Here is a 14,323-nt window from a genome sequence, read left to right on the forward strand (position 1 = left end):
TTTCGCTGTAACACTGAATGAATGAATGAATGAATGAATGAATGAATGAATGGAAACAGCCAAAATATTTGTGGTGCATCTGAGAACGCGGAAGAAAAGGGGAAAAGACAGGATAGAGCACCACTCCTGTCGTTTTTATTAGTCTTTCGCAGTTGCACCACAATTATCCTAAGCAGATTCTGCTGACTCTGCTGAAACAGCCACATTGCTAAACAAAGTGGACCGCCACCACTCACCCTCAGACGGTCATCCCCACCGTCATCTGCTGCCTTTCCCCCTCGCCTGCAAGGTCCGGCAGCGCGGGCAAGTCGCGACCCCGATCGCAACGATAATCATCCCGTCATTGACAAAGATGCGTCGATCTACATCCAACCAGGGCCACATGGTCGCAGTCCACCCAGCGACAGGCGTATTTCGACCAGCTGGTATGTGCAGGAGATGACTATGACGCCAGCCCTGTCGAGCATCCCTCAGCTCGATTCGAACCTGCCACCTACCGACCAGAGAACGCTGCAGTTCTTAACCGCTCACTCACTGGTCGGGTGATAGCTTAGCAGCTTTGGTGCAATATATGCGTACTGCTTGTGCGGGGAAGGCAGGAATGTCTTTAACGACTAGTCCACACGTTTGCGAAGGGTGTAGTCTCCTTGCAGCCAGTAATAAAGCAGCATCACATTACACGTTGTGGGTATTGGGCTTCCTGTGTCTCGTCCAAAGTAAATACAGCACAGATAGAGGTCTCTCAGCACAAGGCCGTAGTTTATCCGTACACCTTTCCCTTTACCAGGTTACCGGAATACGAGACAGAATCTGCGCATGCACGCGCCTTTACGGATCGTTGACTTGCTTTCACAGAACGTGAACAACTCGCCGTTCTATGTTTACGGCCTTATTGCGCTAATTTACCTCGTTTCTTGACACTCGCCCGATCCCCTCCATCGAGCCTCCTTCCACCGAGACTCCTGCCACGGCGTCCTCTAATAAATTGTATTGTCAGGTGGTCGTGACGTCGACGAAGACAGCAGTCGGCATTTGCAGGATGAAACTGTTTATTTGGCCGAACTTGTGGCCAGAAAATGAGAACTAGAACTACAGCAATACACGCTGTACAATGATAGCGGCGAACAGAGCGTCGTCCGTCGATCAACTGACTAGCGGTGAAGCGCGTCGGCATTTAAACATGTGCCGTCGAATATTCCAGCGTTATCGCTGGCTGTCGTGCAAATTCTAGAATAAGCTCGAGTGTGCGCGTCTTGCGCGCAATCTTAACAAAACGATCCACAATGGTCGCGAAGGTTCTCGAACAATGAGGCGCGGTTCGCGCTGAGCGTTGCTGACAGTCTTTGTGGCCGAAAACCGAATACACCAAAAGTGATAAAGAAAGGCACGTGGCAATGCCCCCCTCTGAAAAAAAGCATCGTCCCGATGCTTAAAACAAAACAGGCTAATGCATGCAACAATAAATAACAAGAATAAAGCAACAAATGCAATAGACAATAAGAACAAGAAAGAAAGCACAATAATAAAGCAAAAATGACAGTCCTCAGATTCGCTAACGCGCGTAATATGGTTTGAGGCGCACGACATGGACGACTTCAGGTCGTGCACGGCGCCGTTGAGAGTTAGTGATGCCGTCAGGGACAACCTCGTAGTCGAGTGCGCCGAGGCGTCGAAGTACCCTGTACGGTCCGAAGTATCGTCGAAGAAGCTTCTCACTGAGTCCCCGTCGGCGTATTGGCGTCCATACCCATACACGGTCACCGGGTTGGTATTCCATGTGGCGTCGTCGAAGGTTGTAGCGGCGGCTGTCAGTCATCTGCTGGTTCTTGATCCGTAGGCGGGCGAGCTGTCGTGCTTCTTCGGCGCGCTGTAAGTAAGCGGCGGCGTCGAGATTTTCTTCGTCGGTGACGTTGGGTAGCATGGCATCGAGCGTCGTTGCCGGGCTTCTTCCGTAGACCAACTTGTACGGCGTCATCTGCGTTGTTTCTTGGACAGCCGTGTTGTAAGCGAAGGTCACGTACGGAAGGACGGCGTCCCACGTCTTGTGCTCAACGTCGACGTACATGGCCAGCATGTCGGCGATGGTCTTATTTAGGCGCTCGGTGAGGCCATTGGCCTGAGGGTGGTAGGCAGTGGTCCGGCGGTGGCTTGTCTGGCTGTGCCTCAAGATCGCCTGAGTTAGTTCCGCAGTAAACGCCGTACCTCTGTCGGTGATCAGGACCTCTGGGGCGCCACGACGCAGAACGATGTCTTCAACGAAGAACTTCGCTACCTCGGCGGCACTGCCTCTAGGTAGGGCCCTTGTTTCGGCGTAACGGGTCAGGTAGTCGGTAGCTACGATGATCCACCTATTACCACTAGTCGACGTTGGGAACGGTCCCAGGACGTCCATCCCGATCTGCTGGAACTGTCGCCGAGGTGGCTCGATCGGCTGAAGAAAGCCCGCTGGTCTTGTTGGCGGTGTCTTGCGTCGCTGACAGTCTCGGCATGTCCTTACGTAGCGAGTGACGTCGGCGGCAAGGCGCGGCCAGTAGTACTTTTCCTGTATTCTTGCCAGCGTTCCGGAAACACCGAGGTGTCCTGCTGTCGGGTTGTCGTGCAGGGCCTGGAGGACATCTGGCCGCAATCCTGAAGGCACCACGAGAAGGTACTTGGCTCGATTCGGTGAGAAGTTCTTCTTTCGGAGAACGCCGTTGCCTAAGAAAAACGACGCCAGTGCTCGCTTGAACACTTTCGGAACGACAGCGTTCTTGCCCTCGAGGTATTCCATAAGGCCTCTGAGTTCCGGGTCGGATCGCTGTTGTTCAGCGAAGTCGTCGGCACTTATGGTTCCCAAGAAGTAGTCATCGTCCTGGTCGTCTTGCGGCGGCGGTTCCACGGGGGCACGAGACAGGTAGTCGGCGTCAGAGTGTTTTCTTCCGGACTTGTAAACGACGGTAATGTGGAATTCTTGAAGTCTCAAGCTCCATCGTGCGAGACGACCTGAAGGGTCCTTCAAGTTAGCTAGCCAACACAGGGCGTGGTGGTCGCTCACAACTTTGAAGGGCCTGCCGTAAAGATAGGTGCGAAACTTTGTTGTAGCCCAAATTATGGCAAGGCACTCCTTTTCTGTCGTAGAATAGTTTGCGTCCGCCTTTGATAGTGACCGGCTAGCATAGCTGATTACCCTTTCCACTCCGTCAGTCCTCTTCACAAGAACGGCGCCGAGTCCTACATTGCTAGCGTCGGTGTGCACTTCCGTTTGGGCGTATTCGTCGAAATGCGCGAGTAACGGAGGCGTCTGCAGGCGTCGTTTTAGTTCTTGAAATGCTTCCCGCTGCGGCGTTTCCCACTTGAACTCGACGTCGGTCCTGGTAAGGTTAGTAAGTGGCTCGGCGATGCGGGCAAAGTTTTTGACGAACCGCCTGTAATATGCGCACAGGCCGAGAAATCGACGGACGGCCTTCTTGTCGGTAGGCGGCGGGAATGTAGCGATGGCTACTGTCTTCTGGGGGTCAGGGCGTACTCCGGACTTGCTTATCACGTGTCCCAAGAACAAAAGTTCCTCGTACGCAAAGCGACACTTTTCTGGCTTCAGGGTGAGTCCGGAGCTCTTTATTGCTTGAAGTACAGCTTCAAGCCGCCGTAGGTGTTCGTCCAAGTTTGAGGCAAACACAACGACGTCGTCCAAGTACACGAGGCAAGTCTGCCACTTCAAGCCAGCCAGCACGGTATCCATGACACGTTGGAAAGTTGCGGGTGCCGAGCAAAGACCAAAGGGCATGACCTTGAACTCGAACAGGCCGTCTGGTGTTATGAAGGCAGTCTTTTCTCGGTCTCTCTCGTCTACTTCGATTTGCCAGTAGCCGGTCTTGAGGTCCATCGACGAAAAGTACTTGGCGTTATGGAGTCGATCTAGGGTGTCGTCTATCCGTGGGAGAGGGTACATGTCCTTCTTCGTGACCTTGTTCAGGCGACGATAGTCGACGCAAAAACGTAGGGTTCCATCCTTCTTCCTCACAAACACCACAGGTGACGCCCACGGACTCTTGGACGGCTGGATGATGTCGTCGCGTAGCATTTCGTCGACCTGTTTCTTGATGGCCTCGCGTTCTCTCGTCGAAACTCGGTACGGGCTCTGACGGATTGGTCGGGCACTTCCTTCTGTTATGATGCGATGTTTCGCGACTGGGGTCTGTCGAATTCTTGACGACGACGAGAAGCAGTCCTTGAATTGTAGGAGCAGGGCTTTTAGCTGGTCTTGCTTGTGCTTCGGGAGGCTCGGGTTGACGTCGAAATCGGGTTGGTTTCGTCGATCCGTCGAAGCAGGTTCAGTAGCATTGAAGAGGGCGAAAGAACTGCTGGCGTGCACGAATTCGTGGATGTAGGCGACCGTCGTACCAATGTTGAGGTGCCTATATTCGTGGCTGAAGTTTGTCAGCACTACCTTAGCTTTGCCATCACGCAGCTCGGCTATGCCTCTTGCGACGCAAATCTGACGGTTCAGAAGTAGGTGCTGATCGCCCTCGATGACACCTTCAAGGTCTGCGGGTTCTTGAGTTCCGACGGAAATGATGATGCTGGAGAGAGGCGGAATGGTGACGTGCTCTTCTATCACATTCAACACGGGGTTTCCTGGCGTCGTGTGTGGCGGCAGCGCTTTTTCTGAGGTTAGTGTTATTGACTCAGATCTCAGATCGATGACGGCGCCGTGGTGGCTTAGGAAGTCCATCCCAAGTATCACATTCCTGGAGCAATGCTGTAAGATTACAAAGCTCGCAGGATAAGTCCGGTTATTGATGGTGACTCTTGCGGTGCAGACTCCAGCCGGAGTTATTAGATGGTCCCCAGCGGTCCGGATTTCGGGCCCTTGCCAAGCGGTCCTAACTTTCTTCAATCTTTTGGCGAATGGTCCACTGACGACGGAATAGTCGGCTCCAGTGTCGACGAGAGCGGTGACGTTGTGGCCGTCGAATAGTACGTCGAGGTCGCTAATCCGTCGTCTTGCGTTGCGGTTAAATCGCGGCGTCGGGTCACGGCTAGCTCGGCGTGTCCCGCTGCTTGTACGTCGCGTCGACAGGTCTTCTTCAGGGACCGAGGTTTCGTCGTCAGGGCTTCGTCTGTTTCGCGTCGTGTTCGGCAGGTCTCGTCGCGTAGTCGTCGTCGGCGGCCGCGGAGGATCTTCGGCATTTCGTCGTACAGCAACCGCATCTCCATCGGTTGCTGCCCTTAGTTTCCCGGTTACGGGCTAGGCGACCGGCCCCGGTTTGGGCCAGTGTGCTGCCGACGGTGCGGTGACATGTAGCGGCCGGGCGACGGCGAGCGGGAAGGTCGTCGTTTTTGCCACTGTGTTCCGGTCAGGTAGTCGTCGATGTCGCGAGGCCGTTCGCCTGGCCGCGGGCGCGGCGCGTTGACGGCGAATCCGCGTAGCCCCATCTGTCGGTACTGGCAGCGGCGGTAAGTGTGGCCGGCCTCCCCGCAGTGGTAGCAGAGCGGGCGGTTGTCAGGGGCGCGCCAAACGTCGGTCTTTCGGGGGGTGTAGGTTTGGCCTGCAGGCGGGCGGGATGGCGTCGGAGGTGGCGGCGGTGTCTGGCGACGGAACTGCGATGGCGCGGGGCGTTGGTGATAGCCCGGAGTGGCGACAGCATGGCGTGCAACGGCAGCATAGCTCATGGTTTCCGGCGCAGGTGGCGGCGGTGCAGCAACTCCCAGCGAATGCTGAATTTCCTCGCGAACGACGTCGGCTATGGAATGCACTTGGGGTTGCGGTGCAGGAAACATCTTTCGGAGCTCTTCGCGCACGACCGCCCTTATCGTCTCACGCAAGTCGTCGGAGCCCAGCGCATGTGCTTCCCCGTAGTTCGTCGTCGGCATACGGCGGTTGTATTGCCTCGTACGCATTTCTAGGGCCTTTTCAATCGTTGTGGCCTCCGAACTGAACTCCGCGACTGTCTTGGGCGGGTTGCGTACAAGTCCGGCAAAGAACTCTTGCTTCACTCCCCGCATCAGGAAACGAAGCTTTTTTTCTTCGGACATAGCCGGGTCCGCGTGCCGGAACAGTCGGGTCATTTCTTCGGTGTACATCCCGATGCTTTCATTCGGGAGCTGTACACGGGGCTCCAACAGCGTTTCGGCTTTTTCCTTGCGGACGACGCTGCCGAAGGTGTCCAAAAATGCGGCGCGTCCCAGTTCGTCAGCGTGGATTCTCTGTTCTCGAACCATGTCCGAGCGGTGTCTTCTAGCGCGAAATACACGTGCCGTAGTTTGTCTTCACTTGTCCAATTGTAGAAGACGGCGACCCGGTCGTACATTTCCAGCCAGCTCTCTGGATCTTCGAGCGACGACCCGTGGAAGGTTGGCGGCTCCCGGGGCTGATGCAGCCGGATCGATGTTGGAGCTACTGGGTCGGTCATCGTTACAGTCGAGGTCACGGCGTTAGGTTGCCTGGCGTTGCCGGGAAGAGGTCCGTACTCTGGCTTGAGTCCTAGCTGCCGGCGGCTAGTTCGACGATCCGGGTTTTCTTTGCCGTCGTCCTCCTCGCGGCTTGGGCTTGGGTCAGCGCTTCGCGGGGGCGTCCGGATCATGGAAGCAGCAGCACCTCCACCAGATGTCGCGTGGTCGTGACGTCGACGAAGACAGCAGTCGGCGTTTGCAGGATGAAACTGTTTATTTGGCCGAACTTGTGGCCAGAAAATGAGAACTAGAACTACAGCAATACACGCTGTACAATGATAGCGGCGAACAGAGCATCGTCCGTCGATCAACTGACTAGCGGTGAAGCACGTCGGCATTTAAACATGTGCCGTCGAACATTCCAGCGTTATCGCTGGCTGTCGTGCAAATTCTAGAATAAGCTCGAGTGTGCGCGTCTTGCGCGCAATCTTAACAAAACGATCTACAATGGTCTCGAAGGTTCTCGAACAATGAGGCGGGGTTCGCGCTGAGCGTTGCTGACAGTCTTTGTGGCCGAAAACCGAATACACCAAAAGTGATAAAGAAAGGCACGTGGCAGTATTGATAAGTCCAAGTGGGAACGCCAATTGCGACTACGTCGTTTGAGCCGGGTCACCGTCGACGTAATCGTGAGACGCCGGATAGGTGGTGGCATCTGGCGGCTGCAAGATGAACCATGCAAGTGAGAACTTCTTATTGCAGTATGCTAGTGCATTAGGCTTCTCTGCTGGTGCAAATTCGCGACAGCGGTATAATTCCGAACGAGTTGTATATATATATATATATATATATATATATATACAGGGTGTCCCAGCTATCTTTAGCCAAGGGTTAAAAAATACAATATTAGAGGCAGGCGAGTGAAATGACTTGCAAATTGCTGACAGCCACCTTGTGCACTACAGACAATTTTTTGTTTTGTAATTACCTAATTTGTTAATTAGGACGATTTAACTAAATTGCTTAATATTGACTTTAGGCAAGAAATGCTGTTTGCAAAGTTCGACAGCGCCTTCAGAAACCCCAATCGCATCATTTGCGATAAAGAAAGTCTCACGTATACCATTTTTTCCAAGCTGCAAAGAAAGCCCGCGAAATACAAAAATAACCACGTGACTAGCGCGCTCGCGCGCCGTGAGGATGCTGCCCTCAGCCGTGGTTTGAGCGAACGAAATCAGCTGCGGCCGCGACTCGGCGTCTCCTTTGCAGCGGTAGGCCGATATATTAAAGGTGGTTTCTTGGCCCGCGCTCGCTACAACTTGCACTGTCACGCGCGCAGCTGGCTGGCAACGTGCCAAGAAACCACCGCCCACTTATAGGCCTACCGCTGCAACGGAGCCGGCGAGTCCCGGCCGCAGGTGATTTCGTTCGTTCAAGCCTCGGCTGAGGGCAGCATTCTCGCGGCGCGCGAGCGCGCTAGTCACGTGGTTCTTTTTGTATTTCGCGGGCTTTCTTTACAGCTTGGAAAAAATGGTATACGTGAGACTTTCTTTATCGCAAATAATGCAGTTGGGGTTTTTGAGGACGCTCTCGAACTTTGCAAGCAGGATTTCTTGCCTAAAGTCAATATTTAGTAATTTAGTTAAATCGTCCTAATTAACAAATTAGTTAATTACAAGACAGAAAATTGTCTGTAGCGCGCAAGGTGGCTGTCAGCAATTTGCAACTGATTTCACTCGCCTGCCTCTAATATTGTATTTTTTAACCCTTGGCTAAAGATAGCTGGGACACCCGGTATATATATATATATATATATATATATATATATATATATATATATATATATATATATATATATATATATATCTTTTCGTCCACTTTTCTTCACAATTAGCTTACATTTATTACTAAAAACATCCCCTATACTTTCCTCGGCATTATTGTCTGTTAGTTCTCATTAATATTGTGTATAACAACGAAAACGAGCCCTTGAAATTAACACTTCTTTCCTTCATATATATATATATATATATATATATATATATATATATATATATATATATATATATATATATATATATCTGTGGATATTTCTTTTCTCCATAAGACTAGGCGAAAGCAAACGTGTATTGGCACCCGCCACAGTGGTATAGTGGTTATGGTGCTCTGCTCCCGACCTGCAGGTGGCGGGGTCGAACCCGGCCGCGGTAGCTGCATGTTCGATGAGGCGAAAATGCTTGAGGTCCATGCACGTAGATTAAGGTGCTCGTTAAAGATCCCGAAGTGGTCGAAATTTCCGGAATACTCGATTACGGCGTCTTTCGTAATCATTTTGTGATTTTGGGATGCTAAACCCCAAGAATTAATATTATTAGTATCGGTGTGCTTGCAAAAAATCCTCCAAAGATGCCGGAGGGAAGTGGTGGTGGCGCCGATGGGAATAGCTGTTCACCTTTCGCGAGATAGCTTCGCAGTACAGACTAGGCAAGGGATCCTTCCCGGATGCGCACAGAGAACTAACTAGGAGAGAGGCGGTAGCCCTTCGACTTCTCCAGACTCGACCCTTCCCGTCGCCGGCCACTACGGCAATGTATATGGGCATTTAACGTAACTTCTCGCCATGTGATCAGCTCGCAACCTTTCCTCATTTGATTTGGTGACTCCCCCGCATGCGCATTTTCACAAGCAAGCATCACGTCAACGAGACGGACTTCCTAAATCGCATCGCAGGTCCAGACCTGGTACACCAACTCCTCGTGCTCCAGCGAGCCTGTGAAGCTTCACTTGTGAACCGTGTTTTCGAAGCGCAAACATTCTAGGCAGACGTAGGCAAAAAACAGCTCGTGCAACATTGGAAGCATATTTTAACAAGAAAAGCAGGTGAGGAGTGCATAAGAGACACATCTATTGCGTTGCACAATGCAGGAATTCAATTTCTTTCGCACCTCTTTAGATTTTTTTATATCTCCATTGGTTGTTGTGAAGGTGCACGTACGCAGCTTGTTGATATATAAAGCGGTTGATCTGCCTTCAGTAATACGAGTTGTCAGTTTGAGCCTGTGCTCGTCTGTTCCTTCCTGTTGTCCTCTCTCTTTGCGTTACTCGCGATGGTTTTTATGTCCAAACACCAACTCGCCAACAGTCCACTCGTTTGAAACACAGTACCGCCCAACAGTACATGAGCCAGAAAGATACAAGCAGGAGTTCTGGTAATAAAAAAAGTCACACTTACATGTATAAAGCCAAAACTTTTACGAGCGTTTTGCATAGAAAAATATGGAAGCGAAATACAGATACGATATTACGGAATATCGTATCATTTTCACAATATTTCTACATTAAGTGCTGAATGCGATGGGATCTTGACCGGCAGGTGATTGTGTCGATATGTGGGAAAATCCGTTTTAGTCCTTTCCTGTTCACGAACCGAAACAACGCAGTGTCCCTTATGCATTCGCCTAAAGCGAGTCGAAGGCGAAAGCCATGTTCTTCTTTTACAACTAAAGCTGTCATGATATCACAACAACGGTCTCGTAGTTGTCCGCCACCACACCCTCCGTAACTGCTATCAAGCGACTCGAAGGCGAAAGCCATCTTTTTCGTTTTCTCCTCTGCCCCCCTCCGAAAGCTTTCTGCACCTAGCGTGGTCTTGCACTGCCTCAGTGATCGGCCCACTTTTGATCAACCGGCTGCAACGGACCACAATAAAGTTGTTCTCTCTCTCTCTCATGTGATGACATCGTCCTGCGACGTCACGTTATGTGACGTCATAGTGACGACATGATTACATCTTCGTGACGGCCAAATTCTGGGGATAAGGGACGTCATGATGACGTCACCACGTGTCGATGAGTTTTGTACCCGTCGTGTTGACGCTGACGCCGCGGCACCATGGTCGAAGCCGACGGTCAGTTTTCGCCTTTGATGAGGCGTCTGGTGCTTTCGCCTTAAAAACCTTACAGTGCTTTGTTATTCCTACGTGCGTGGATGAAAAATTGGCGGGGCGCTTGGGCTTCGCCTTTTAGAGTTGAAAGTGATAGCGATATCCGGCTCGATCCTCGTCGTGCTCCGTTTCGCTTGTCATTATGTTCAGTCGCCCAGCCAGTCAGCCACAAGCACACACACACACACACACACACACACACACACACACACACACACACACACACACACACACACACACACACACACACACACACACACACACACACACACACACACACACACACACACACACACAAGCACACACACACACACACACACACACACACAACATACATATTGGAACACGCCCTCCTTTCGTTCTATCTTTTGTGTTAACGCCCCTTTACACGTGTTACTACTGGCTTACGCAAGCCGCGCCAGAATGGCTGGGAACATTTCAGATTGTAAACTCTAAAAAAAAGGGAGCGAGAATGGAGCAACGGGCTCCGTTCCTCCTTCGGAGCAGCGACTTTCTCCTTTGCGGACGATTTACTCGTCGCGCCCTCTTGCGGCAAGCGCCAAGGGAGAAACTTTTCTACTCAACCACGTGACTTGCGCGCGCGCGCATGCGCACATCGTGATTCCGTGCTGCGGACAGCGGCCGCCCTTTCGCGCTCACTCGGTAGCCTCAGACCAGATTATCCAGTGCTACCGATCTCGGTCAGTCGCGCGCAATTACTTGTAGCAGGGGCGTAGCCAAGGGGGGGGGGGGGTTGGGGGGGTTCAAACCCCCCCCGAAATTTTTCAGTTTTGCTTGCGTATATAGGCACGCACACATACAAACGCACGCACGAACATACATAAAGTATGGTTGAACCCCCCCCGAAAAAAATTTCTGGCTACGCCCCTGACTTGTAGCTAGGATTGATGCGAGCAACACACGAGTGACGTTCGTTGTTTTTGTTCTATGTTTCTATGTGTTGAGTAACGTGTGTGGCGTTTTTCTTTCATTTTTTTTATAGGCTCGACGTGTGCGCGTTGCGCCGCATACTTCCGTGTGTCTCGTGTTGTTTGTATACGTTTGCGCACGATCTGCTTGTCATAAATACAGTAAGTCCTGCTTCACAAAAGTCTTGTTTTAATGAACACCTTAGACTGTACACTGTTACAAAGCAGGTGCGCGGGTCCTGGGCCAGCTGTCCCCGAGCGAGTCTTCCCGCTTCTTGGACCCCCACACCCCTCATTTCGGAGAACGGATTTGACACTACACCTGCCGTCTTTTCCCTGAACTGGGCGCTTCGGCTGGAAGCTGGCAGCTACGCGCGAGTCTCCTCCGTGGAACACGTGTTTGCAACGAGCTGGTTTTGGTGAAAGCTGGTGCCTTTGTTCGTAAAGGGATTTTCAGTTCCCCGAAGTGGCATTGCCCCCCCCCCCTTTCTTCCGAACTGGTCGGACGTGGAGAGTGAGAGTGCAGTGGTCTCTGGCATTGCTATCCTGGGAGCGGTGACCTATCTGTCGAAGAGACGGACCCTCCAAAGGCATGCATGTTTGTGATTGGACGTTTGCTAGTTATGCAGCTTCAAAGGCATGCACGTTTGTGATTGGACATTTCCAATTAAGGAGTTTCACTAAAATGCGAAGGAAGTGTATTTAAGGAGCAGCAGAGCGTCTGCTCAGCACGGATCGATCGGACTAGATGTCGTTCTGACGATCCTGTCCTCTATGATGTAAATAAACGTCTGTTAAGTTTTCCTCAACGCCGATCTCTCTGCCTCGGCTTCCTGCTGTTCTGGACGTCCCTGGGCCTGCGGTACGACTCCCGCCGCTCAGCTCCACGCTACCCCCTGGGTCCGCGTCGGCCAACGACGCCGTTCGTAACAACACCAATAATTCAATTCTTTTCGGCGTTAACATACTTGGCAAGAACACGCGTTTTTAGTTTTATACAGCACTTTTCAATCAATACAACAAGCAATATAACGAGGCAGGAAAGTTAATTTTTACAACATTTTAGCAAACGTGATACCACTGGACATTGCATGCATGAAAGTACGATAACTTATAATTGCTGGGGTTTGACGTGTCGAAACCACCGTATGAATATGAGGCACGCCGTAGTGTGGGACTACGGATCAATTTCGATCAACTGGGGTTCTTTAACTTGCACCCGAACATAAGCACATGGGTGTTCTTTGCCTTTCGCCCCGATTGAAATGTGGCCGCCGTGGCCGCATAACGTTAACCTGCATCATAATTGCACATATCTGAAAAATAAGTCAATGACTTCTGTCAATTAAGCCAAAATTCTCAATCACATGCGTTTTGGAATACGCATGCCATCACTGAGAATTAGGACGGACTTATGCACGCGTGCAGTATGTATCTCTCGTTCTCAGGATTTTGCTTTGGCGTGCGAAACTCAACACAAAATGCGCTTCTAATGACAGCTGTGCACAGTAGGTAATCACTAACACTCTCACTCACCCTTGTGAAAAGAGTCCCAGGCAACCACGGATATCCGCTCAGTATCCATGAAAGAGCCCAACGTCCAGTGCTAGTGTGGGACAATCATTGGATGAACATTAGAGATACCATAGTGGATATCCATTTTTGGAGTTGTGACATACAGACAAGTTATAATCGATTATGGATCTTCAAAGGATATTCATGTATGACTTTGTGAAGGAGTCCACAAATGAACGTGTATTCACTACATAAGCTGAAACGGCAGCTTTCTTACACATGGCAATGCGCATCGTCACAGGTCATAACCAGAAAATTATTTACAGTGGAACCCCGATTATGCGACTTTGAAGGGTCCACGCAAAACCGTCGCATAATCCGGGCGTCGTATAATCGAAAAGCTAAGAATATAGGCAGTCACAATCAGCCTTGGCCAGAAAAGGGGAACAGACCACCTCAATAAGCCCACGACACGACCCTGTGCTTTTCCAAGGAAGGTAGATTAAATTATTTTTGAGAATGGCAGAGACCGGCAGCATTACTTAGTTGAAAGAGGTATGAGCGAATCATCATCCTCAACTTCAAAAAATTGAATCCAGTGCGCCTCTTTCTCCCTATAAATCGAGTTCAAAAAGTTGCCTGTGTGTGAAAACGAAACCGAAACCGCGCTGGCAACAGCCTCCCGTCAGGGGAGTCAGACACAGTGTCATCGCCATCACATAATGGCGACAGAGCACGAGTTTGCGTAGAATTATGGTGGCTAGTATAGTAGAATGCTTTCGTGCTCGACTGAGCTGTGTGCATCGTATTTGTGCCGCTGTGAAGTGCAACTAGTGATGTCCCGCTGTTATTATGAACGTTCATGTCAAGCGAAAGTTATTTTGCACGGTGAAAATAGCTGCGTCGCGTCCTTTTGCGTGCTAAAGACGTGTGACTGCGAGTGCCGCAAACAAAGGCAGGACGCCAGCTGTATGTCAACCAGGAAAAGTTTCCACGGACCGAAAACGTGAAAATATCTGTATCTCAATGACCGGTCAGCTAAAGCTACTCAGCGTGGAGAGAGCTTGTCTAGGTAACGACCCTGGATACGCACGCACCCGAGGCGTATCCAGAAGCTATCTTAAAAGCCAGGAAAAGTTCACGACTTTAAAACTAAATGCTTCAGTTTCCCTTTATTTTTTCGTTGTTGCATTTACAATTACAGAAACAAAATGTTACTTAATTGCGCGTTTCTTTGTATTTTATGTCCACTTCACGTCACGTTTCGCAAGCATTTCATGCGTTTGCGTCATCATTGTGTACACGTCACGCCTACGTCAAATTCGACAGAAAATGGCGGAAGTCCAGGATAGCACCCCTGGACTAAATATCTAGCTTTTCGTAGAAGGTGATATGCGTATACGCGTGACCAGGGTTACAGGACTGGAAAGACAAAAAAGGAGCCAAGAAATCGGAAAAATTAGCCAAAAAGTAGCCAACATGAGCCAAGGGCTGTAGAAGTAGCCAAGAATAAGTCACGTGCGTGTGAAAAGAACAACACCGTTGTTATTTAAATGACTAAATG

Source organism: Rhipicephalus sanguineus, chromosome 6 (genome assembly GCF_013339695.2).
Source record: "Rhipicephalus sanguineus isolate Rsan-2018 chromosome 6, BIME_Rsan_1.4, whole genome shotgun sequence".
Taxonomy (NCBI): Eukaryota; Metazoa; Arthropoda; class Arachnida; order Ixodida; family Ixodidae; genus Rhipicephalus; species Rhipicephalus sanguineus.